General features: G+C 61.1%; 1 long non-coding RNA gene across 1 annotated transcript; it reads right to left on the bottom strand.

Annotated features, from left to right (window-relative positions):
- Positions 1-1,880: 1,880 nt before the first annotated feature.
- LOC120601983 (uncharacterized) lies at positions 1,881-10,217 on the bottom strand. Its single transcript, XR_005652610.1, has 3 exons — positions 9,956-10,217; positions 2,133-2,315; positions 1,881-1,918 (listed from the first exon to the last, which is right to left on the bottom strand). It is a non-coding gene; the product is annotated as an uncharacterized LOC120601983 (long non-coding RNA).
- Positions 10,218-25,592: the final 15,375 nt, after the last annotated feature.

Genomic DNA, 25,592 nt, shown 5'->3' with positions numbered 1-25,592 from the left:
GCACACTTGCTGTGTCTAAAATCCAGACTCTGCTTTAAATATGGGTTAAGGGTCCATGAAATGAAAAGAAAATCTCGAGCTGCTTTTTCTCTGCTGTCTTCCCAGATGCACCGTTTAAAACCCACGGAGAAGGGCTAAGAAGTATGTTCCCTCGTGATGCTGTCACACATACTTTCACGCGGGCACTGCGCTCCCGGACTGCCCTGGCTTTGTAGGTCAATTGGTCTGACCCGGAGCAAGCTTATCGGTGAAAAGGGTTAGAAGAAACAGAAAAAGCACTTGCGGACGGAGAGACAGTGGTTTTTCTGGCGCCCTTGACAGAGCCAGGGGTGCGCACGCAGAGAAGAACCACTGCCAGCATTTCCTGTTTTTCTTTTCTTTCTTTTTTTTTTTAAGACCTGGAGGGTAAAGAAAAAAAAAAAGCAAGAAAGAGAAAGAGAGCAAGAAAGAGAATGCCAAGTGCAAACTCTGGACCACCGCCAGAAAGGCAGGACAGGAAGACGAGAGGCCGACTGACCCCGGCCTCAGAAGCCGGCGGCCTCCTGGCCTCGCTGGCGCGAAGCCACGGTCCCACAGGCCGGAGGACGACGGAGCTGGGTGCAGAATTGCTCGTCACTGCCTCTCACCCTTTGTCGACTAAATTCCCAAGAGTTCCTCAATCCTAAACGTGAAGTGAAACACCCGACAGGAAATTTCTGGACGAAGCCAGCCCAGAAGTTCCCTTTATCCAGCCCCGCTGCCTGGTCACGTTTCCTCCTGGGAGGACTGTCAGCGAAGCCCTCCCTGCTCCTGCGTCCTGGCAGGTCCTGTGACCGTTCGAGCCACAGCCGGGGGATTGCCCAAGGGTCCCGACCAAAAATCCCCCCTGTCCCTCAGCTGAGGAAGCTGGAGGCTGAGCTGACCTCGGCGGTGGTCCCGCCCCAAGGGGCTTCTGGAATGCTACGTGGCAGGCTGTCTGCTTTGTCCCTCCTGGTGTCTGTCGGGTCAGACTGTTGGGTTCCAAATGCATCGATTCTTGGCAAAATTATGATGTTTCAGCAGAAAGTTGAGGTCTCTTAGAGCCATTCCATAAACAGGGAAGATAAATGGCAAGATTAAAAAACACACACACACAATTAGTAGGTATGAGAATGGTGCGTTCTATCCTCACTAAACACTCACCTCTCCCTCGCAACCGCTCGATTACTTGAAAGCGTAAATCTGATTTTATTTGCGGCCGTGTGTGTTTATTTCTAAGCCGTGAGAGACAAACAGGAAGCAAAAATGCAGGCAGGACCAAATTGTAGCTAGGTGGTCTCCTCCTACAGCAGACGAGTGTTTGGCATGAGGGGCATCCGTGCCAGCCCCTGCCTTAGCTTGCACGGCCACTCCGCGAGGCAGATGTGCCTACACTTAGTCCAGCCAGGAGGGAATTGGGGTTTAGGTGACATTAGTGTGCAGACATATAGAGCTATCATTACAGCTAATAATAGCTAACAATTTCAGAGACCCGACACCGCGCCAGGCACGACTCTAAGTGTCCCACATGTGCAGGCGCCCTGCACGCAGGGCGCTGTTACTGTTCCATTTCGCAGTTGGGGGCAGCCACGTGTAAAGAGCTTAGGGACACTACTCCAGGTCTCACAGTTAACAAGTGGCTGAGCTGGGATTCGAACCCAGGACGCTGGCGCCTGTGATCGGCTGGCAGGTTAGCTGCCAGGCTATGCCGAAGGGGCAGGCGGGCTCCCGGCCGAGCCTCGGTCCGTCTCCACCGCGCCAAAGGCAGTGCGGCAGTCGGCGTGGCTCGGCGCTGCTCCGCGCTGCTCCGCGGCTCCGTCATCCCCTCCAGCTTCGCATCAGGCGGTGACCGCCCCGAGGATGCCGGCGTCCAGCTGCCGGGTGGACGCCGTCGTCTCCTCTGGCGCTGGCCCGTTGGCATCTGCAAAGAGGCGCATGCGTCGCGCGGACCTGCGTTACGACACCTGGGCTCTGCGATCGCTTTATTTTCCAGTGAACATACTTTCGAGTCCCACGGGTCCTGGGTGCTCCTTTCTCGGCCCCCGCCGCGCCCTCCCCCACCCTGACCACACATGCACAAGCCAGAGCTTCCTCTTTCCACCCAGAAGGCTCTTCCCAGGGTGTGGGCTCCTTACTTCTGCCCATGGAAAGGCAGCTCTGGGGCAGTCCAGGTTAACCGTGTCACTGCTGGTCCTTGCCTGTGACCTCGGCCACTGTCTACTGAGTCCCTGCCGTCTGCAGCCTCAGCTCTCTGCTGTGGAGCCACGCAGCATCCAGAGCGGGAGACGGTGACTCCAGGCCTCAGCAGGGTTTCGTCCCTACGTCCGAGGGAACGGGGGCTGGGGACAAAGCACCCGTGGAGGCCCAAGCTTGCCCGCCCCCACCCCGTGGCTGCCGAAATGCTCCATAATGAAACGGCAAACGGGACACCAAAGCGGCCTGGGGCGAAGCCATCTCTCAGCCCAGAATCGCCAACAAAGAAATTTTTAGGGATTTAGAAGCAAGGAGGTTCTGAGAAATTTTTAGGGATTTAGAAGCAAGGAGGTTCTGAGAAATTTTTAGGGATTTAGAAGCAAGGAGGTTCTGAGAATTCTCCAGCAGCTGTTGACAGAGCCATCCCTGGACCGATTTGCTGGCGCCGCCTTCTCTGATCAGGCTCGCTCGCTGACACCGCATCGAAGACATCCACTGCCAGGAGTGAATGGGTCCCATCCCGTCCTTCACTAAGGTCCTAGTGACCGGCCAGACCCTGGCACACAGTGGGTGCTTGGAAACAGGAGTTGAATGAATGAGTGGATGAATGAATGAATGACTATGGAAAGATGATTGCTTCGGGGTTTTCCAGCTGGCCCCTGGGCAGCCCTTGTTGCTCATCCTGTGACCTCTGGAACTGGGCAATAACCGACTGAATCAGAAGCTAAGGAGGGGGGTGTGGACAGACGGATTCGCTGAAATTTCTGAGAAAAGCGAGACTCAGACTTAGGGCGTTTTGCCCCCAAGTCCACGGCCGGTGACCGTCAGGGCTCGTGGGAAGCCCAGGTGCATCGACCCCAGGTGTGCTGTATCCCGCCCCACAGCCAGTGCCCCTCACACCGGACTCCACACCTTCCCTCGGCCCTCGAACTCGGACAGCCACTGGGAGAGGGACGATGGCCAGGGGAGGGACGCTGGCCGGCACCGCTCACCAAACCATCCACCACCACGGCCTCGTCACGGCCCCTCTGTGTGCTCCTGCACGTCCTGTGGACGTGCGTGTGTGCGCGTGCGTGCATGTATGTGTGTGCGCGTGTGTGCACGCACATTTGTGTATGTGTGCATGCGCGTGCATGCGTGTGCGCGTGTGTGCGTGCATGCATGTGTGCATGTGTGAACATGTGTGCGTATGTATGCGTGCATGTGTGCATGTGTGCGTGCACGTGTGTACTTTGTATGTGTGTATGTTCGTGTGCGCTTGTGTGTATTTGTGTGTGCGTGCATGTGTGTGTGCGCGCGTTTGTGTGTGTGTGCATTTGCATGTGTGCATGTGCCCCTTCTGAAGCATGTGGTGCTGCAGTGTCTGCTCACATCTGGAGTCAAAGGTTGATGGGACAAAGTGGAGCCCAGTGTGTGCGGTGAGCGGGGACCCGGGTCGCCCAGGCTTCCGAGGGCAGCAGCCGCTCCGTGTCCTGGGGTCGCCAGGCCTCCACCCTCCTGTGTCTGGGCTCGGCCGGCCAAGGTCCTGAGATAAAGGCCCTGTTGTGCTTAAGCTACCCATTCCTGCTGCTGGTCTCGTGGAGCGTGACACCTTCGTTATTGTCCCCCCGCCCCACACACACGTACAGATGATTCTGCCATGGGACAGGCCTGTTGCCCCTGCCTCACCTGGGCGTCACGGAGGCCGCGGCACTGGTCCCCACGCCCACCTGTCTCTCTCCTCACCCCGCCCACAGCCACGGTGGCCCCCGAGCCCGCAGCTCGGATGGCCCCCCGGGGGCCTCCACGCAGCAGCGTCAGACTCCAGCTCTGCACGGCCCGCAGGCCTCTGCGACCTGGCCCCCCTCGGCCTCCCCACTTCCCCTCTCCCTGCCCGCACCCCGCCCGGCACCCGGAAGTTCACTTGAGTAACACTCCATGAGGTTCCCAAAACACGAGATGACCTTGACCTTGGCTCTGGGGCACACTATTTCTTCAGCTGCGAATTTCCATCTCTTTGGTCCGCTTGGCGAACTCTTACTCAAGCTTCAAGATTCCAACGGCCGCTTCGTCCGCGCGGCCCACCCTGGTTTTCCCTCTGCGCTTCCTGTCCGCCCGCACCCCGGAGCCGTGTGGAGCAGTGGCTGACCCTGCCCCTGTCCCCTGATGCCCAAACCACCTCAAGAACGTCGTTTCGCTTCTCAGGGCCTCGGCGTCCCCACAGGGAAGATGGGACAGAGACAGCGCCTGCGGCTCCGGTTCCCCACGAGGACGGACGGGGGCTGCGCACATCTGCACCCGGCCTGCAGCACTCGACAAGAACACGCTGCTGTCCCCATGGTGGCCGTCCTGATCTGCTGAGCTGCCCAGACCCACATTGCTGTGCTCACCTCTCGGCAGCTCCTTTGTGTCAGAGGCTGGATCTGGCACGTGTGCGGGCGCCCACGGCCAGGAGCCACGCACGTCACCTTGGTTCCTCGGCCAGATGCGGCGAGGCTGGGCCGGCTGGCCCTAGGAGCCTTCGAATGCACTTCCCAGCCGGGTGGAGCGGGGTGAGAAGCCCCCGGGGGCGTGTGAGGTGTCCACTCACTGTGGTCTCTGCTCTCAGACCCCAACCATCACGATCTAGGAAACAAACTGAGTGTTTACTTCCTGGCGATGCTTCAGCACGTTTGCCCGTGACCATGAATCCAGAGGTGGAACCCACTGTGGAGTCGGTGACTGTCGGGAAGCACTGGGGACAGTCCGCTCGGGAAAAGGCCACAGCAGTGGGCCTTGGGCTCCTCAGTAAAGGGCACCGGTGGGGACACAGCAACGGCCGGGTCCCCTTTGCTCCTCTGAAAAAGGTGGTGCCTCACACACTGTGACCAGAGGCAGAAATGACCCACTGTCCCTGGGAGAGCTCCAGGTGCCTAGCAGTGTGACAGTCCAGTGCCTGGGCCACAGTGTCAGGTGAAATTCAGCCCTGCCACTTAATAGGCACCTCGTGTGAACTTGGGGACTTTTGAATATCCTCAAACCTCGGTGTCCTTGTAAATAAAGGGGCACAGTAACGCCTACTGTTCGGGGGTTCCGAGATTAATGCTCTCCTGTGTAAGAAAGACTCGTCACATACAGAACTCTTAACAGCTGGGGACCGCGGAGACGCTTTGCGTGGCCTGACACATATTCCAGATCCAGTGGCAAATTCCAAGAAGTTTCGAAAAAGAAAAACGGAACTTTTGGAAAGCGGCTGCTGAACTTACAGTCTCCTTAAGAAATGGGAGCTTCTTGCTGAGTGCGGTTGTGTTCCAGGCGTGACCGGCCACTCACGCGTCACCTCGCCTAGCTTCTCAGCGCCCCAGGGTCGCATGCCCCCGAGGTTGGAGGTCTCCTGCTCCTCCGGAAATTCCCGGGATCGGAGGCACCAGACTGTGAATCCAGCCACACCGGACAAGTGTCTGTGTTTGAACGTCTCTGCACGTCGATCGATCGGCAATAACAGGGTTAATGATGCTCTTATTCAAAGAGTCTCAATTACGTTTCGACATTAACACCCATTAAAATGAATGACAAGGCATGATAAGCAGCGTTTCAATTTGAAATTGAAATTGTATCAATTAGCCTTGAAACTAGCCTAAATAAATTCCGTTTGGTACCTCAAAAATTATTCAAACGCCGTGATTTTGAATAAGAGCATTTTTTAAAAGTTTTATTTTATTCTCTTCGAGATTCCTGCTGTATTGATCATATCTGCGTCTACGCTCTCTTGCTTTAAGAGCGAAGAGGCGCAGGGGCCACCAGCCCGATCGGGACCGTGTGGCAGTTCCACGGATGCCGATTTCCCAAAGCGAGGAAGAAGCACAGGGGACGAGGTCCCCTGACCGCTGCGCGGGGACGGGATTCCTAAAATGTAGGGAGGATGGGCCCTAAATGTCGAATGGGTCCGTAATGCCTGAGGACCTTCGAAGATGCCTGGATCCACCCTGAGAGGGGCCTGCACCCCAGCCACGAGGTCACAGGCCCTGCAGGAGACCAGCAGCGTTTTCCTATTCCCAGCTCCTCCCTGGACCAGCCCCCGCCCCCTGCCACACACACGTGCGCACACGCACATGCACGCACGTGCACATGCGCACACACACACATACACACGCACACACACATGCACATGCACGCATGTGCACGCACACGCACACACGCTGGTCTTGCTCCCTCTCCATCCCTTATCCAGCGAACTGGGTGCTCTGAGCATATATGCCTCTTAGGTAAATGCTCCATCCTTTCAGACAGCAAGTCAGCCCAAGGACGTTTCAGGCCCAGTGGACACATATCTGTCTATTTTAGAAACTCCAGAAAAGGACTGTCTCACTTGGCAACAGCTCGGACCAGACCTGGCAGCCTGCGTTCCAGCCCTGTGCTGGACACAGGCGAGACTCAGCTAGCGCCCAGGTCGCTGGCTGCAGGACGGTCTGAGGGCAGGCACCGTGTGCAGGGCTCCAGGTGGCCCCCAAGGGGCTCACTGAGCAGGCAGGCCAGGGAGCACAGAATGTGGCTGAGGCGGTTCCTTCCTCTCCTGGCGGAGGCGGGGGCCGGCCCAGGGGACGCAGGGAGAGGACGTACTGGGTCTACTGGGTCGCCAGCTCCAGCAGGGACCACAGGGCGATCGGGGCAGATTCCTTGCGCCCCGAGCCTCACTGTCCCCCACGGTGAAACTAGGATGATGACACCAACCTCGCTGCACACGCGGAGGTAGTTATGCTGGGTGACGGGCAGAGCTGTCACCTGACAAAGGGTGGCGACGGCGACGATGACGAGCCGTGCTGTTTGTCACCGTGGGCCTGCGGAGTGCGCTTTCTCTGCGTGGGCACCTTTCCCCCGGATATCGTCCAGCAGAGATGAAAATGCTCTGACTCCGTCAACACTCCTCCCCGTTCGGTCGTCTCCCCTCTCTCCCCCGGAGCCTTAATTGACCCTTTGTCATTCTCTCGGCCGCTGGGTCGCCGTTTCCGGTCCTATTCCAGGCGGGTGGCTCTCGTGCTGCCGAGCGAATGTGTCTCACCGTAAACACAATTTGACAAACTCTCTCGGAGCGGCCAATAAAGGGAGGGGAGGGAGGGAGCCTCGAGCGTTCTTCCAACATAAACGGCGGAGCTCGGAGAGAGGGTGTTATTTTGCTTAGATTTCAGACAATAAAAACTGGGATCATCAACTCGCAGACGACTTGACTCTCAGACTCGCCTCCTCCAGGCCGATGGAAAAGGCGAGGCCATCGCCAGGAGGATGGAGCCAGCACCCAGCCCTCCGAGGACCCCGGAACCCGGGCTGGCCTGCAGGGCGCTGGGCAGAGCGGTCTGTTCCAGGGCGGAAGGAGCCCTGGGGCGGGGACTCGGTTCCTCGTTCTCCGGCCATCAGTGGAGCGGGGCAGGGGTGTCATAACGGGAAGAGACGCAGGTGCACAGGCTACGGACCTCAGTCCCTGCTTAACATTTTTGAATACCCGCAGGTAATGTCCTCACACAATATAGAAAGTTTAAGAGAACTGACTTTTTTATTAATGGCTTGAGCTCTCACTGGTCCTTATTAGCAAGAAGGGTCAGTTTTCCCCGCTGAGTATGACCTGGTCTGGGGCCGGTCTCATTCCCACGTCCCAGACAGAATAGTGGACGATGAGACGCCTGGCCTGTCCTCCACGCCTGTCATCACTTCCAGCTGGACACCACTCTGCTGCCATCCACTCTGCAAGGTGCCCGAGTGGCAGGCGCTGGCCCGGGCCACGTTCCCGCCTCCGTTAGCTCAGCCTGCGCACGCCGCCTCCCCCAGGACGCCCACCCCCATCCCCGGCTTTGCGGACCAGGCCGCAGCCAGGCCCCCTGAGCGCCGCTGGCCCTGCAGCTGAGCTAGGTCCGGTTCCAGGCCTGGTCCTCTCCCTTCCTCCCAGGGGCCTTGGGCTGGTTGGTGCCCCTCCCCCGGGCTCTGAGCCCCTGCGGAAGGAACTGTGTTTAAAGTCAAACGGAAAGCCACCCTGGTCCCCTTGTATTTAAGAGGCTTGGGTGACCTCGTGTTTAAAAGTTCTTTTCCAAGGAGGGCTGCTGCCTCTGCCCCACGAGGTGGTGGTGGCTGAGATCAAGTAAGTAACGTTTCAAAACCCGCTGGGCCCTGTTTGAGCCCTGGCGCCAGCCTGCGCGGGAGAAAATCAGCTTCGCCGCATCTCACTGACCTCCCCAGCTCGCTCCGCGTCCAGCCTGCTCTGTCCCCACCTCCTGTTCTTCCTGTCACCGTCCTCGCATCGTCTTAGTGAGGTTCTTGCGAAGTCCCCCCTGCGCTGACGCAGTAGCTTCTCACCTGCTTCACACACCTGGATTCTCTGCCCTGTGCCCTTCCCCGTCCTGCCAACAGCGGCTCGAGCGGACCATGCCTGGGCAAGTGCCAGGAAAGGCGTCCACCGACCCCGCAGCCGGAGTCTATATTCTCGGACCCTACATACCAAAACGTTTAAGTGAGTCGAACTTAGAAGATCGTCAAGTCCCTTTAGAGGGGGGACTGTGCCTTATCTGTCCTTTCCGCTTAGTTTTCGCCTAGAGGACCAGCAAAATGGCCCGCGCAGCGCAGGCGTCTGAGAAGCTAGCCGGCGGGTCAGCAGGCTGGTGACCCAGGGAGGGGCTGGCGTGGCGGTTCAAGTGCAAGGGTAGTCTGGAGGCGGAATCCCTTCTTCCTTGGGGGAACCTCAGTCTCTGGTCTGAAGACCTTCGACTGATTAGTTAAGGCCCACCCACAGAGGAAGAGTAATCTGCCTTGCTCAGAGTACACTGATTTAAAAGTTAATCTCACCAAAGAAACAAAACAAATAATAGCAACAGCCTTCACAGCAATGGCAACATCCAGAATCTAAAGTGGTGTTTGACCAAAACCTGGCCATGATCGCCTTGCCAGGTCGACACATAAAATTAACCCTTGCTCCAAGTGAAGATGGGTGTCCACAGGGGCCCCATGTCCTACTAGCGTAGGAGGGACTGTCCGTTTGCTGAGTCTGTATTGCTAATATTCAAGTGTGGGGTGAATTCCAGCCCCAGACAGCGGCCAGCGTTGCGGGCTGGACCTGGCCTTTTCCTCGGTGGCCTTTGGCCACCTGTGCCCACCTCCATGCTGCCCAGGCTCCCCCAGTGCCCAGGGCGTCTGCTTTCCTGCTTGACGCCCGTCTTCATGGGAGGCGCTAAGTGCGTGCTATCTGTAAATAGACCTTAGACTTAGGACATCTTGACATCTGAGCTCCAATAAATTTCCTCTAGAACCACACCAGAGTGACGAGAACATAGTGTAACCTGGCCGTTTTCCCAGCACCTCTGAGCGAGCGCCGGGTCGGCCCCACCCCGCAAGCGCCTCTCTGGGGAGCCTCCGCTTCCCTCACACCCACCCCGGGGGGCTGTCAGCTCTTGTCACCCTGCAGGCTCCTGAGATCAGCCAAGCTCGCCCTGGAGCATCGGAGCACAGCTAACCTAGAGACTGTCGTTTCTCATGCCCTTCCTTGGGCTGGCGGCTGACCCGAGAGGGTCGCCGCATGGTAGGGAAACATAAGGCCAGTCTCGGGTGTTCTTGCTCCTGGCTCCGCTCGGCCTGACAGTCCCCAGCCCTTTCCTTGGTCACAGCCACACTGCTGGGGCCCAGCTCCTTCTTCCCCAGGCGCCCCCCGAGCTCCATCCTGCCTTTGCCCCCCACCGCAGGCACAGCATAGAGGGACAGGTGCGTTTCCGTCATCATCGCCACCACTTGCACGAGAATTCCTTTGCCTCCAGGGAAACGGGTCGCTTACCGCGAAGCAGCTCTGCCACCGAGAAGCTCATCAAATTATCTGGCCCCCCAGAACAGAGGAAGAAAGAGCCCCAGGATTGATTTAGACCTCCGGAAAACTGATCACCGTTTAAAAATGGCTCATTTGTCCCTGGCCCGGGGTGATGACAAGGCCCGTGGGTCGTGCTCCGTGAGCACTGGAGAAGGCCCTGGGCGCCAGGCCACAGGAAGCTGACATCCTGTCAGGGGGGCCCAGGAAGGCTCCCGGGGACCGGCCTCAGGCATGAGTCACACTGCCAAGCCAGACCCAGGTAGGTGACAGGATCAGAGCCACTCTGACTCACCGCCCGCCCTCTGTGGGCACAGGGTGCCTCCAGCCCAGCCGGGTGGGAGGATGAAAATGGGCCGTGAGCACTGAGGGGGCGCCGCCAGCCTCAGTCCCCAGTTCTCCAGAGAAGAGGGAGGTTTTGATTCTAACTTCTTTTGCAGCTCAAAATGCTGCTGGATATGTAAATCGAGTTTGAAAGCCTTACCTATAATTTCCAAATTGCTAAGAGCATATTTGAATCACAGAAGAAGGAAACAACAGCCCAGCGTCTCTGGCACCTTTATGAGAGAGACCGTCCCACTAGCAGCTAAAAGACTTTTTCATTTAATCTTTCAAAGGAATAGAATCGGATTAATCAGCCATGGAACGCCGTTCTGTTATGAAAATTGATTTTTAAGGAGGAAAAACAAGCCGGAATTTTATTCCTCAGTCTCCAGCCGTTAGTGAGCACCCAGGAGCGAATGCCACGACGGTGTTGCTGAGTCTGTACGGCATAGTTTTCCAGGATAAAATGATTCATCAGTTGGTTCTGGTCCGTCGAGTGCTAGGCATCTTTCCATGGAAGATGTCGAGATGTCTGTTCCAGGCAGGGACCCATCTGCTATTCACCAAACATGGTGAACATTCGGAAAATTCATTACATAAATGAACGAGGACCGGCTGACTTTAAGAAGCTCCCCGACTCGTGATGGATCGACCTAACAATTTTTTTGACTTTATGGTGCTGGGACACGGCACGCAGCGCACTAAGCCCGCTAAGCAGTCAGGGTCCAGAGCCGCAGCGACTCCGGAGCCTGATCACAGCACAGAGAAGCAGGTGGCCCTGTCACGGTCACATCCCGGCCATGCACAAGGGATTTGCGCTCACTGCTTCCGACGGCCTTCGGGGCCAGCGCGCCTTCAGCCCAGCGTGGGATTCCATAAGCCACGTGAGACACGCGACGTGATTGTGAAAGGAGCTTCGGGCTGGGCGCGTTTTAGGTCCGCTGAACCGCGATGTCCGGCAGGTTAGGTGCGTTAAAGGCATCTTCGAATTGCGGTGCGTTCAACTGAAGGCGGGCGGGTCAGACCGTGACCCCGTCATGAGTCGGGGGATCAGACCGTGACCCCGTCATGAGTCGGGGATCAGACCGTGACCCCGCTGTGTCTTTTCCGGTCTGTGTCCTGGACGGTGTCCACTCTGGCCTGCTGCCTGTGCCCGCACGTCAGCCCCGCGGGAACCCCACGTCCCCTGGGGGGGCCTCGCCGCTGACCGGCCGAGCCCTGCTCTGTCCCCCCAGCTTCGGCTCGCCCGTTCCCCCAGATGCAAATCTGAATCATCCAGATCTTCGTTTCTGGAGCTGACTCATTTCCTGACTCCAGTTCACATTTTCTTTCCCCTCAGGGTTGCACGCGCTGTTCCTTTCAAACGTTTGGCCCCAAATTCACACCGTGGTCCTCTGCTGAACTCCTGTTGTGTCACCATGGTGCTGGGCGTTTGTGTCCATGGTCTTGGTGAGGGGGCAGCTCGCAGGCGGGTGGTGCGATGCCTGGACAAAGGGCCTCGGCAGGCCAGTGGGGTGGGGACATGGGAGGGAGCAGCAGGAGGCAAGGGGGACACACAGGGCCACGTGGCTGCAGGTGGAGGTACTCGGAGGACATGAGGCGGGGCCCTCGGCGTGCCGCTGGACCGCACGGTGGCCTGAGTTTGGGCTGAGTGCCATGCACGGGTTTTCCGTTTGGTGGGTTTACACGCTCACCTTTAGGGTAAGAGCTCAAACCTCCTGCGAGAGCGGACTTCTCCGAAACAGGAAGCCGTGAAAACAGCGGCCTTTTCCAAGCTGGACGCGCCTCGGCCAGCCGACTGGACTGCCTGTGGGCCGGGCGATGCCGGGTGATTAAACTCACCTGCTCTGACTCAGGGGCTTCTGGGGCGAGGTGGGAACACCAACGCACTTTTTAAGACACTGCACAGGACCGTGCACGCCCGCCGTGGGCGGGCCTGTGCCAAGCCAGGGGAAAGCTGGCAGGTGTCTGTCTCCAGCCCCCAAATGACCCATGCCACCTGGCTGTGCTGCCTGATACTGAATCGCACTGGGGGGAGAAAAGGCGAGGTTTAGCCCAGATAAGCAAGTAAGGAGGCCGGATGTCATTTCTGAGGTTTTTCTAACTGAGTAGAACTTTTCACGCAGGAAAACGAGGCCGAAATTTCCCAAGGGGTTTCTACAAGACTTCCAGCATTTCCTAAATTAGCCCTGACCAGTAAAACCGCGAGGGGAGACTTCCTGGCAGGGCCTGGTGCTTCCATTTCCAGTCCCAACCGAAAGCAGGAAGCAACGAGACAAGTAATAACTCACGTCTTCGGTTGGCTTCCAAAATTATCCGCGTTCGGGCCCTTGGCATTTTCATCTGAGGTCAGGAGTTATTTTGATTTGATCCGTTCCAGGTTATCGATTCGTGTTTGGCCCAACCAGTTGCACACTGACTTCTAGCTGATGAGACTGTTTTTCCTTCTCTCTCGTCACCCTAAGGTGTGCTGAGCTCAGCTCCCTGTGATGGGCGGACTCACGCCCAGCAGGAGCTAATCCAGAAGAAATGGAAGGAAACACTGCTTTGGGTCCGGTCCACCTGCATACAAGTCCCAGAGCTGCCACAGATTCACCCTGCGACCCTGGACAAGGTGTTCAGATTTGCTAAGTCTTGGCTTCCTGGTCTCTCAAATAAAGAAGCTCCAGGCGCGTTAGGATTTCAAGAAAACAAACCAACAGGTGTTGGAGAGGACGTGGAGAAATCAGAACCCTTCCGTTTTCATTCCCCTGGGGACGGAAAATGGTGCAGCCACCGTGGGAAACGGTATGTTTAGTTTTCTCAAAAACAAAAAAACAGCTAAACATAGAATTCACATATGATCCAGCCATCCCACTCCTGGGTACATACGCGTGTAGGCCAAAGAGTTGAAAGCAGAGTCTCCGAGAGAGAGTTGCACGCCCACGTTCACGGCAGCACTAGTCACAGCGGCCGAAAGGCAGAAGCAGCCCAGTGTTCATCGACACGCGAACAGACAGACGAACGTGGTGCACACTCGCGAGAACATATCGTTCAGCCTTAAAAGGGTGTGAGATCGTGACGCGCTACACCGCGGGTGAGCGCTGAGGATATCGCGCTAAGTGAAGTGTGCCAGACACAAAAGGACAGAAACTGTGAGTCCCTCACGCAAGGTGCGCAGAATAATCTAACCCACAGAGACGGGACGCTGGGTGCCAGGCGCTCAGGGGAAGGGAGAAGGGACTTTGTGTTTAACGGGACGGTTCGGTTTGGGAAAACGAAAAGGCGTCCTGGTGACGGTGGCGGCGGCTGCACGACACTGTGGACGCGCTTGGTGCCACTGGACGTGCACTTAAAATGGACAGCATGGTACATTTTATGTCAGGTGTATCTTAACACCACTAAATTTCTTTAAATAGAGAGGCTTCTTACTTTCATAAACGGTCGAACCTTCTGTACCAGAAAACCTGTTACAATCCAATCTTAGATTCTAGGCAAAGCACTCTCACATACATCAGGCGGTCACCGGACACGGCACCCCGCTGACTGGGCAGACTTCAGGGGACAGAAAATGTGGCTCTGTCTTTAGGGTGCAAAGCTTCTCCGGCAGAGGCCCAGCTGTAGTGATCCAGTGCCGATGGCCGTTCCGGGTCCCGGATGCCTGGACACCTGGACACCCGGACACGCGAGTGCCCTGGCTTCTGTGAACGGCACTCAGGCTGGGGCCCCAGACCCCCCTCACCCCGAGCCCCCCGCCCACGGGGAGGTGCGAGCTCGCAGCCGGCAGGTCACAGCGCAGTCACCGTCGCCCGGGCCCCCGGCTAACTTCTTTTATTGCGCTATTACCTCTTTATTTTTCTGCTCTTCTTGGTTTTATTTGAACGATTCTGTCTCCTGCAGCCTTGATCAAGGGTCAACAAGCAGAGAGGGAATGTGTCACTGTCGAGGGGATTTTCTCAGAGTGGCAGGAGCGGGGGACAGTGCTGTGTGGCCGCGGTGACGGCGGGGCTGGGAGGAGCAGATCGGCCGGCAGCAGAGGAGGGGAAGGGTGGCCCCAGGGCCAGACACCCTTCCGAGCGACGACTTGTGATTACAGAATCAGCACGTCGTGACACTAAATCAGGGACCCATCCTGCCCCTAGGGAAACGTCGGTCCTTGGGAGGCGGCACATAGTCAGACATTTAGGAAAGTGTTCTCCATCATGGCGCTTGGGAGAGTGGGGTGAAGTCAGACAACATACCTTTTCTTTGACTTATCAGACGATTCCTTTGCTTGTGCTCCTTTCCCACAGATGCAGGTACCTTGTCACAAGGCCTTTACATTGTCACCGTGCAGCGGTCACAAGGCCTTTATGTTGTCACCGTGCAGCGGTCACGCCTGGGGGCAGGGACGGCCAAGCTGCCTGACTGGGTCTGGAGGAGCGTTGCCAACCTTTCCCCCCATGAATAAATGAGCACGGCGATGTCGCCGGAGAGCAGTGGGCTGTTGGAGCCCTGGGGCGTCCAGCCCTGGAGGAGCTCCGACGGCCCGCGCCCCGTCTCCCCGCTCTGTCACCGTCTCCGAGAGCAGGGCGAGAATGGTCTGCGTGGGCAACGGCGTAAGGTGACCGCACTTCCAAGACCAGGTCACGGAAGGTTTTAACTTCCGTCCTGCCTTCTGCGTCCTCCCACCCCAGAAAAACAAAGTCCCTGTTCTGAGCGGCCCCACGACGGGTGGGGCCCTCCCGCCCCAGCCACACGCCCGAGAGTGGCTGCTTCGCCTCCTCCGGTGACGGCGGCCCTGCCCTGGCTGACGACTTCGCTGTGACGTCAGGCCTCCTGGGATGTCCTGAGTTGCTGCGTTTGGGGATAACTTGTCACACAGCAGTAGGTGACTAATACAAACGCCATCGGTGGTTCGTGGACAGCCCTCACATCCCCGGGTGTCCCGGCTTTGCGGGACGGCCGAGGGTGTGGGTCTCAGTCACAGCAGCTTTGAGTCCTCTGTCCCCACTAAACAAAGCCAACGCAGTCTTGGCCTCCCGGAGGCCTCCGTTCTGTGGCCAGAAGCGTTGAGAACCCGCTACGGGTGGGGGCGGAGCCTCTGCTGGCAGCATCAGTCTGAGCCGTTTGACCCCATCTCTGCGGGTCGAGACAAGCAGGTGAGCTGGGACGAGAGCGGCCTGCGGGGCCGCGTGGGGCGGGGGCGAGGTCCCCCCCCTGCTGCCCGATGCCCCTCGTCATCTGCGCGAGGCCAGGCTTCCTGACTGGGGAGACGATAAAGGTCTCGCAGGGCGGTCGGGGGCACTGGACGGGACGGTGCTGGCGGAGCCCCGAATGTGAAACAGGTGACGCCTTAGCGACTCACTGATGCGGAGCAAACCACCCCCAAACCTGGCGGCTTGAAACAGCGATGGGTCGCTCTCGTGGACGGCCGTGGGGACTGGCTGGGTGCTTCCTGGGACTGTTCCCTCTGCTGCTGGCCTCTGCCCGTCCAGGCCGTTCATCCAGCTGCACGGTCAGCAGAGCTGGGGTCACATGCTGGGCAGTTGGGGCGGCCTCAGTTCTTGCCCATGTGACTCTCCCCCTCCAGAGAACACTTCCTCAGGGGTCTCAGGGCAGAGTTTTGAGAGGTCAGCAGCGAAAGCCACAGGATTCCCCAAGGCACAGCTTCTGGGCCGGCATCACCCCGGCTCCATCTGTTTAATGGTCATTTCTCATCTGTGCGAGTCACAGGCTGTTCTAGACTCCAGGGGCGGCAAACAGATGCCACTTCTCGATGGAAGAGCCACACGGCCACACAAGGGGACAGCCACACCCTAGGCGGGAATCCATGTCCGTCTTCTGAGATCCGCTCTGAGCGAGTGGTCAGCGCTCTCTGCAAGTTCTCTCCCTTTGGGTCACCAGAACGGCCATTCAGAACAGAAGCGCGGAGCCTGAGGCACCGCGCTCTGAAGAGTCACCTGTGCCACCTTGGGACAGTCCTTTACCCCTCCAGGTTGTACTTCCCTTATCTGAAGTTTTGCCCTTGGGTCCTCTCCCCTGAGGCCATTGTCACATCCAGTCTTCAGGAACGGAAATGGGAGATTCGGGGCTTGGTGACGTCACGCACGATTCCTGCCCCGCCAGCCTCCTGCGGGGAGCGCCCGTGGGAGCCAGGCCTCGGCAGAGCCCCCGGGAGCTGCTGTGAAGCAGAGTCGCTGCAGGGGCCCACCCCCTGGACTGCAGGGGCAGGGGAGCACCCCCCACCCCTGGGTTCCCCAGCCGAGGCGAGACCTACAACGTGACCTTGCCACTTACACAGGCAGCGGGTTCAGTGAGGAAAGTCAGTGCTGAACGCAAGGCAAGAACCGAGCGAGCGAGCAGGGGGAGGGCGCCCCAGCGCCTGTGCCCGTGCGCCCCGCTTCTGAGCGCTCCCCAGAACACAGCCCTTCGGATGCCTGCGTCTGAGTAACCCAGAAGCGTCCCGCCCCAGGGGACAAAGGAAGGGGAGCTGGGACCTCCTCCCCGCTGGAGGCCGCCTCCCCCCCAGGTTAGCAGACACCCGCTGAGCACCTGCTCCATCTGGGCCCTGTGGGGACAGAGCCCGCGCTGTGCCTGCGAGTCTCTCCGGAGCACCGATGGCCTCACGGTGCGGGCCGCTCTCTCCTAGGGTCTCCGGGGTCCCCTGGAACAGAGGCACCAGGGCCGGCTGTGTCAGGGGGGACTGCTGGGCCCCCAGAACAGGCAGGGTCCCCCACCCTGGCACGCCCCGCTCCGGCTCATGGCTCCCTTCCCACCCTCAAAGAGGCCTTGGAAACTGGGCCGCGTTTCTCTGTGGGGCCATCCGGCCCTCTGCCCGCCAGGGGGCTGCCATCCGTCCTCGGTCCTCGGTCCTCGGTCCCCTGCACTAGGTCCCTTCCTGGGGAGCTGGGCCGGGCCAGGCCGGGTAGGGCTCCGGCCGCCAGCTCACGGAAGCCGCGGTTTTCCTCGGCGGTGATCACGATGTCACTCCGCAGTCTCCCACGTGACTTCTGGTCGGCTCCCAGCTCCCTGGGGAGCGGCTCTGCGGAGGGGGCCCCGGGGTTTCGCCTCGACAGCTTCTCGACGCCTTATTCCCGGCACCCACGTGGTCCTCCCGCAGACCCTCCGTGACCCCCGGTGGAATAGGCGAAGGAGTGGACGAATGAAGGACCGTCCCCGGCGTCCTGCAGGGTCAGCCCTGAGCCCGCAGGTGGGAGATGGCAGGCCAGGCCCCAGGACAAGGCCGCCTGGGAAGAGGTCCCTCCTGGAGGCTCCGCCCCCCTTTGACTCTCTAATTTCCTCTGGTCTTTGACCTGTGACCGTGACTGTGCCTAGCCCCTCGAGCCACCTGCTGCTCCTCCAGGGTGGTGGGGGTGAGGGGGAGGGGGAGGGGGTTTGGGAAACGCCCCGTGACCCACCTCTGACTGCCTCCAACACCCCCGCTTGGCTGAGACAGAGAAACATGAGGGCCTCGTAGGGCACAGCGAGTCTGTCCTGCGGTTACTGGACGTCACCGAAGGCCACCTGGTCGTGGTCACCAAGAAGGACATGGGAGAGCCAGGAGGGAAAGCTGTGGCAGAGGCCGCGGAGTTCTCTGCTAAAGACACATGGCTGCTCAGAAGCCACACCGGTGACATGTGACTTCCTGTCGGCCGCTTCTCCACACGGTCAGGCCCAGCCGCCAACGGGGCCCTGGCCTTGGGTCAGAGGACAGGAAAGCACAGGCACTGTCGCCTGGAGCAACGGTCACGACGCGGGGACAGTGACAGGTGTCCTGGAAGGCAGCGGCCACAGCCAGCGCTTCGTAGTTTCGTGGACAGTGGCAGAGCCCCAGGAAGGGCCAGCCAGTGTGGGTGTCGCTGGCCGGGCCGGCTTGCGTGACACACCCTTCAGAAGCATCCTCGCGCCCGCCCGGGCAAGCCAGGTGCTGCCCAAGGCCTGGCGAGAGCTGGCGAGGTCACCCCGCCCCTCCCCGCCCCACTGGCTCCCACCCGTGGCCACGGTGGCTGTTGGGGGCTGAGCTCCTATTGCCTGCCTCCCCGGGGGATTCTGGGCACAGGGAATCAGGGGGTGCCCGCGGGACCCGGCAGCTGTCACGGGGCATGTCCTCTCCTCTCACCCTGGCCTAAGTCGCCTTCCCCTAAGACTGGGGAGACACCCCGGTGGCCGCGCCTGGGAGTTCCCAGCCTGCAAGTCGGGTACATAGCCAGCAGGTGGCAGCAGCGCCTGGGTCCCTGCACACAGCGTGGGAGCACTCAGGCACACACCCCACCCCTCAATGTCCCTTCTCCGGGGCGGGCTGCCACACGGCTCTCCTGGTCGCGTTCCTGCGGTGGCTTCGTGGCCGAGGCCACCGTGTGCCAGACTCCGTGCCAGGCCAGGAGTGCGGGAGCGGCCCTCAGCCCTGTCCCGGGGCTGGCCGGCCCATGGGATGCCCGCTTCCAGCCTGAGCCAGCTCGAAGGGTGCCGTCCCCCACGATGGGGGAGGACGTGCCAGGAAGAGGGGAGGCACTGTTCAAAGAGGGGTGACATTTGAGTCGTGTTTGAAGCCGCGTGTGACTCACTCTTGCCCGCCAGGGAGGAGGTGGGTTATTCCAGGCGGGGGGCGGGGCAGCGGCTGCGGAAGCCGAGCCAGGTGTGCGGGGCGGTGGGGGTCGGGGCAGCCCTGGGCAGCTGGCGGGGGCGCTGCTCCTCACCCAGGAGGGTGGCGGCGTCCTTCCCACGGGACAGCGCGAGGGCCCCAGGCCTCCTGTCCCTACGTGGGCTTCCGGGCTGGGTCTTCTCTCCCTCAGAGGAGCAGCTGGACCAGGACTGCGGCCTGGAGAAGGAGCAGATGCCGGAGGGACGGAGGGGCCTGGGACAGAGGGAGCTGACGCCCCTCCACCCCCCTACACACACCCCCAAGTCTGACCAGGGTGCTCCGCCACCAGCAGCCGCGTGTCGCCGGTGCCCGCTCGCCAGTGCCGCCCACCGGGGCCCGTCGGTCCCTGGGCTGTGCAGTGAACTCTGGCAGCTGCTAGAAACGTGCTCTTGAGTCTGTCTGTCCTGCAGTCCCCTCTCCCGGAGGCACACGGGGCACTCGGCTGACAGCAGGAGCCTGATGGACGAGGGGACGGGAGGGAGCAGGTGCGCGACCGAGGTGTCGGTGCCGGCCAGCGGCGGCCGTGCCCGGGGAGGAGGACAGCTGAGGGTCTGCAGGGCGGAGGCCCCCAAACGTTTGGCTGTGGCCGGAGGGGCTGGGGGTGGCCCCAGAGCTTAGCAGGAGCTGGCCTTGCAAAGAGGACAATCACTCTGTCCGGTCCGTCAGTCCCCTTGCTGACTGAGCAGCTGCTCCGAGGCCACATCATCTGAGTCCTGGGGCCCCACTGGGGACGCGGGCCAGGTCCCCACAGAGAAGTCACGTCCCAGCCAGAGGAGGCCGGCCGGGGAGAACGCGCAGAGATAAATGGACACGCGTTTCCACGCCAAGGACTCCGGGGACGGTGGGACGCCGGCAGCCGCTGGGCCTCAGGGCAGTCGTCCCTGAGGAAGGGACTTTGAGTGAGACCGGAGAGAAAGGGCCGGGCTGTGGGCGGCAGGAACGGGCAGTGAGGGGCCCGGCGGGCCGCTGGGCTGGGCACGGGCGGGGCCGGCGCAGGCTTCGCCCGCAGAAGGAGGGGGCCGGGGGCGTTCGGAGGGTCTGCGGGGCCGAGAGGCTGTGCACAGCCGTCGCTCCTCTGCTCACTGTGCAGACGTGAACGTGAGGGAACCAGGGGCCGCATGGGCCAGGGAGAGGGGGCGCGGCCTGCACACGGCGGGGAGGAGCGGGTGGGAGCGGGTGGGTTTCGGACGGTGCTTGAGTGAAGTCACGAGAGGCCACTGATGCACCAGCCGAGCTGGGGGACAGTGAAGGGGACCCGGGGCGAGATGCCGCCGAAACAGGACCAGTGGGCAACTGGAGTGACACACGCTGGGGATGGCGATGTGACATCCTCGGAGACAGTCAGCAGCTCAGGCCGAGGTTTCTGGCGAAAGCCACGTTTCAGGTGATGGAGGGTGAGCGCCAAACGCGGCCGGTCCCCACGCCGGGGCGCCCTCCGGCCCCCGGGCTGCTGGCAGCCCCCACTCGGGCCCGCGTGCTGTCCTTCCTCTGTGTCCCTGGCACCGACCGCCCCTCGCTCCCCGCTGAGGATGCCAGCGTGTCCTCTCCCACGGCGTGGACGGAGCGAGGCCACAGTTGAAACGTGACCTTCCTGGCTTTGGGGAGCTGTGTTCTCCCCTGTCCACGAAGAGAAGCAGCGAAGAAGACAGAAGCCACTCCCTCCGGAAGAGACCCCAGAACCGAATCAGGGCTCCGTGCCCGTGGCCGAGGGGACCCCATCATAGGCAGCTGTCGCACTTGGCTTATTTTGTATTTCTCTGAAGAAACTGTCATCTAAAATCGCTAGTACCTATTTTTGGGGAACGGAGTGCTTTCAAGCATTTTCATGGACGCTGAGGAAGACTTGAAGACGGGAGTTCACGGTGGTTTCCTGCCAGAGGGGAGGAAGCAAACGTGTAAAGCCAGATCTGTGTTTTGGTCCCAATAGTATCTTTTTTGAAAAATGTAGTACTTTAGAGATTGTCACATTTTTAGACATCAGGCCTAATTTGATTATTATCAGCTGATAGGCTGGTATTTTATAGCCTAGTGAACTTGGGTGTGTGTCACAGAGCACGGGGCTGCTGGGGGCCGACTGAGGGCAGAGCGGGGCTTGTCCCCTGTGTGGCCCGCGACAGCCCGAGCCTCCCAGGACGGGCGGGAGGCCCAGAGGGGACACGCTCACAGCAGTGCGGGTTCCCACTCCGGGATGCGGGCTCTGCGAGCCTTCCCTGCCAGGGCTGGCAGCTGTGACAGTGGCCTTTCAGCGAGAGGACCGGACCAGAGGCAGAGCGGCCTTGAGGCGCAAATGGGGGCGGCGCTCAAGGTCACTCGTGCACGCTCTGCCACCAGTCACGGGACTTCGCACCCGGGCTGTGCTCACCGCTCAGTGGACTCGCCGGGTGGCCCCGTGGCTACCACATCCATGCCGGGAAGGAGCCGGCTGCCCACACATGCCCCCCGTGTGTTCCCGTGAGCATAGCTCAGACTCCCGCACACGCGTGGCACACCCTCGGGAAGGCGTCCCGCACATGCGTGGCACACCCTCAGGAAGGTGGCCTGCACAGCCCGTCCTTTCTCAGACGGGCAGCGAGGTGGTCGCTGCCGGATGCGGCCACACCACCCTCTGTGCCACAAGAGATGTCACTGAAAAGACTAGCACCAGTCACACTCGACAGGGAGAAGCAAACAAATCAGTGATGCTCAGGAGAGGGCCGGAGGTCGGCCTGGAGGCCTGGCGCCCCCGGGCGCGATGCCCGCGCAGGACCTGGGCTCTGGCCGTCCACGGCTGGGAGGAGGCACCCCTGGTGCCCGCTCAGCTCTCACGCTTGGCGCCCCGGCACCCCATTTCCTTCCACTGCACCTTGAAATAGCACCTTCGGGGAGCAGTCCCCGCGTGTGCAGACAACTCTCAGAGATGTGAGAGGGAGCCCAAGTCGCACGGGACACGGCACGGCCAGCCCAGGGCCTCACACCTCTGGACAGGTGTCCATCTCCACCATCACCCCCGCCACCGAAGGGCTGCGCCTCCTGAACGTCCTCGGGAAATGCGCCCGCCACCCACCATCCCCGTCCCCGTCCCTGTCTCTGTCCCCGTCACCGGGCTGCAGCTACAGGGACGGCCGCTTGTCCCTCAGCTCTCCCTTGGGAGAGGCCTCACGCCCGAGTCGGGTCCAGCTGGAGGGTGTGCAGACCTCGCCTCATCCGTGCGACGTCCGCTGTGCAATCCTTGTCGCCAGCACCAGCACCAGCCCCAGGGAACACTCGCTGGCCGGACCGAGCGGCCTGTGCAGCGGGCCTGCCGCGTCCAGAAGCCTCTGACCCCAGAGCCCTTGCAGCCCACGCTGGCGAGGCTTCTGCTTCCCGCTCTGTGCTGGCTCCATGTGGGCCGGGGCGTCAGTCACCCTGGGAAACGTCGCCATACGCCCCTGACCGTCCCTCCTCAGAAGCTGGCGTCTCGTGAGCTGGACTTCCTCGACTAATGCAAAGCGATGCAATTTAGTCGCAATCGGACCTCGTCTCTGTCTGTCCCCTTGGGCACGACTGTAGGATGTGGGGCGTCAGAATCCTGCAGCTGGGGTGAGGTGGCCGCTGCCTCGGGTAAGAATCCGTTACCCACCGACCCTTCGTCTTCCACCTTCAGCATCCGAACTGTCTGTTTCCCTCCCCGAAGCCACTCGTATGCTCGTATTTTGTGTCACTAGAGTTTGCAAAGAGAGACACAGAGTCAGCAAGGATTGCTCCAGAGCCCCCTCCCGCGCAGGGAAGGCAGAGTGGCCCAGGAGCCACCTGCAGCCAGCGCAGAGGACCGCTGGCCTCAGGAGGGTCCCCGGCAACATGCTCGCTCAGTCTGTCCTGAGCCCTGCAGCTGGGAGGGCCACCGCCACCTGCCTGTCATGGGGTCCTGTCCATCACGGGGTCCTGCCCGTCATGGGGTCCTGTCCATCGCCAGGTCCTCCCGGGCTGGGGAAAGCCGGGACCAGGGCCACTGAGGCAGTTGGTTAACACTGGGCAGATTCCTGGGGTCCCCAGCACCGTCTGGGCCCACTGTCCTGAGTCCCTCTCCCTGTCCCCTTCCTGTCCCCTGCCCTGTCCCCTGCTGTCGTGCGTGGGTCCTGCACTGCTTCCACGTTAGGGCACACAGCATGGTCCCCTGTTTTCTGTCCCCGCAAGGCTGCCTTGGGTGCCCTGACGGTCCCATCACTGATCTGGCTCCTGTGTCCTGTCCCAGAGGCCAGCGGTCAGCGAGGTGGGGCCGGAGGGCCGTGGTGTTTGTGATTCATGGCAAGCACTCTGGGGCTGTGCTGGGGATGACACCGGGGGCGACAGCCGTGTCCGTGAGGCTGTGACGTCCTGGGTGGGGGACACAGATGCCTGGAGAGATGGCAGCGATCTAATGAGGAAGTGGCGACAGCTCTTCTAATGAGGAGGGGCGCGGGGGCCGGAGTGGCCGGCGGTGCCGCGGTGCAGAGGCGTGAGCGGGGTGGGGCTCGGGGCTCCAGGCGGGCGGAGGCCTGCGACCTGCAGCCGGAGCCATGGCCGGCCGGACCCAGGAAGGGAGGCGATGGCGGCTGTCCTCCTCCTCTGCTGTGGCAGTGACCGCCTGCCACCACGTCCCCGGGGCAGTGAGAGCAACAGCGTTTGTGGTCAGCAGACAGACCCCGGCCGGCCGCTCCCTGGGCAGGGGTGAGGGGGTGAAGATGGGGGGCTCCGGCGGGGCGGGGGGAGCTCAGGGACCGGCCAGGCGGGGAGAGGTCTGGGGGTCCTGCCCTCTCCTGTTCCAGGCCGGGCTTATCTGTCAATCGAGCAGCTCGGGGCCAGGATGCACGTCTCCGGGGCCCCCGCGGGCGGGAAACCACATCCGCGCTCGCTGCGCGGCAGGAACTGGCCCGCGCGGGCGCCCGGCCTCGCCAGCTGCCTCCGCTTCCTGCCCCGGCCCCGCGCCGCGCCGTGGGACCCGCTCCCGCCAGGCTCGGGACCTGCCGCGCCGCCCGCTCGCTCGCTCCAGCCTCTGGGCGCGCGGAGCAGCACCCCGCGCACATGCGCAGCCCGGACGGGGCGCCCCGGCCACCGTCTGCAAGGCACCCCGGGCCCTGGGTGGCACCCTGGGGGGCCCGGCTCACGTAATTGTGCTCTGTCCCCTCCTTCGCGCGTCCCCGGTGACCCTGCCCACGGCTGCCTTGGGTTGGCTGGTACAGAGGCCAGAAACAGCACCGGAAGTCGGGAGCAGGACGTCGGGTCCGAGGGCTGGGGGAGACTCCCAGGAGACACTTCGCAGGATGTGGCCTCAGTCTCCCCGTCTGGCAGAGGGGGAGCTGCACTGTAGGCTTGGCACGCGGGACTGTGAATGGTCGCTTTGCCTGCAGCACAGCTGCAGCCACACGGACATCAGTCACTTCAACCGTCTCACGTGGGACCCGCCCTCCCCGGGCGGGAGAGGGAGCTGCTTCTCCCGCCCCCCGCAGAAGACCCAGAGTGAGCATCCCCTCCAAGTCCGCGGGCTGAGGGGCACCCTGGAGAAGGAGGATGGCGAAGCTCGGAGGGGCAGGCGCCCAGCTGCCGGGATGGAGCCGAAGGTGGAGAACCCTCGTTTTCAGAGTCTTGTCAGAGGCAGGCGCTTGTCACTTTTTCCCAGGATGCTCCAGGCTCAGGTGCTGCGTCTCCCTGGGGACACACTGGGCGACCAGCTGCCCGGGCGCCCTGCACTGCGAGCACAGGCGGGAGCTGTGGAGAGGGTGTTGCGGTGAGAATCAGCCCTCGGAAGTGCTCCCACCGTGGCTGTGCGTCAGCAATCCCTCCAGACCTCGTCTGTTCCCCGAAGTGGGCGACGTGGCAAGCTCAGGGCAGCGATGCTTCGGGGGCCCACAGAAGCTGCAGCTGGCACGTGCGAGATCGTGTGGCTGCCGTGGGCACGGCTCAGGCAGGCCCGTCTCTGCAGCAAAGAGCAGGTGGCCAGGCCTGGGCCCCAGTCACGGCCCCTCCGAGTGCACCTCTGCCCCCTGCACCTTTTCCCTGACGCCTGTCCTTTCCCGAGCATTGAGACTCACACAATCCCCCTCATCTTCCCGTGGTTCCTCGATTTTCCCGCCTGTCTGGCTGAGATCAGCTGCAGGAGGCATAGCGCAGGGGCCGCCACGGAGCCATGTGCCGACTCTCTGGTGCGTCCGTGACCCTGCAATGCCCAGCACCACTCACTGCCGCTTCGGGCCCTGACACACCTCCTGGGTCCTCAGGGACAACAGCCCTGATGGAGAGAGGTGGGTGTGCATCGTTTAATTTTCAAAATGGCAGCCAAATATTCACCCACCTGGACGAGAGCTTCGGGGCGAGATTGAGAGATCGATGGGCCAACCCAACTCAGGAGACCTCGCTCGTTGACAGACTCGGTTCCCGAAACAGGGTTCAACGTCACGAATGTCCTCAGTCTATGTGGCTGGACAGCTGAAGCAGAGGCGCGGTGTGTACCACGGAGAACAAGCAGTCTGGGGGGGGGCACCCACACAGCTTGCCGGTGTCTGGGACTGGGGAGGGGGCGGGGGGCTGAGAAGAGCGGTCAGGCTGTGCCAAGAGCCACGTGAAGCAGCAGCACTGCCCATTCACACGGTCATCAGTCCCGCTGGCTTCAGAGCCCGGGTTCCAGGCGGAGTGTCAGGCCCTTTTGAGACAAAGACACAGCATGGAAGACGCGAGGCCTCCCTCCTGGGC

Source organism: Pteropus medius, unplaced genomic scaffold (genome assembly GCF_902729225.1).
Source record: "Pteropus medius unplaced genomic scaffold, Ma_sr-lr_union100, whole genome shotgun sequence".
Lineage (NCBI taxonomy): Eukaryota > Metazoa > Chordata > Mammalia > Chiroptera > Pteropodidae > Pteropus > Pteropus medius.
Note: the sequence above shows the minus strand (reverse complement) of the source record. Positions and strands in the feature narration are given on the sequence as shown.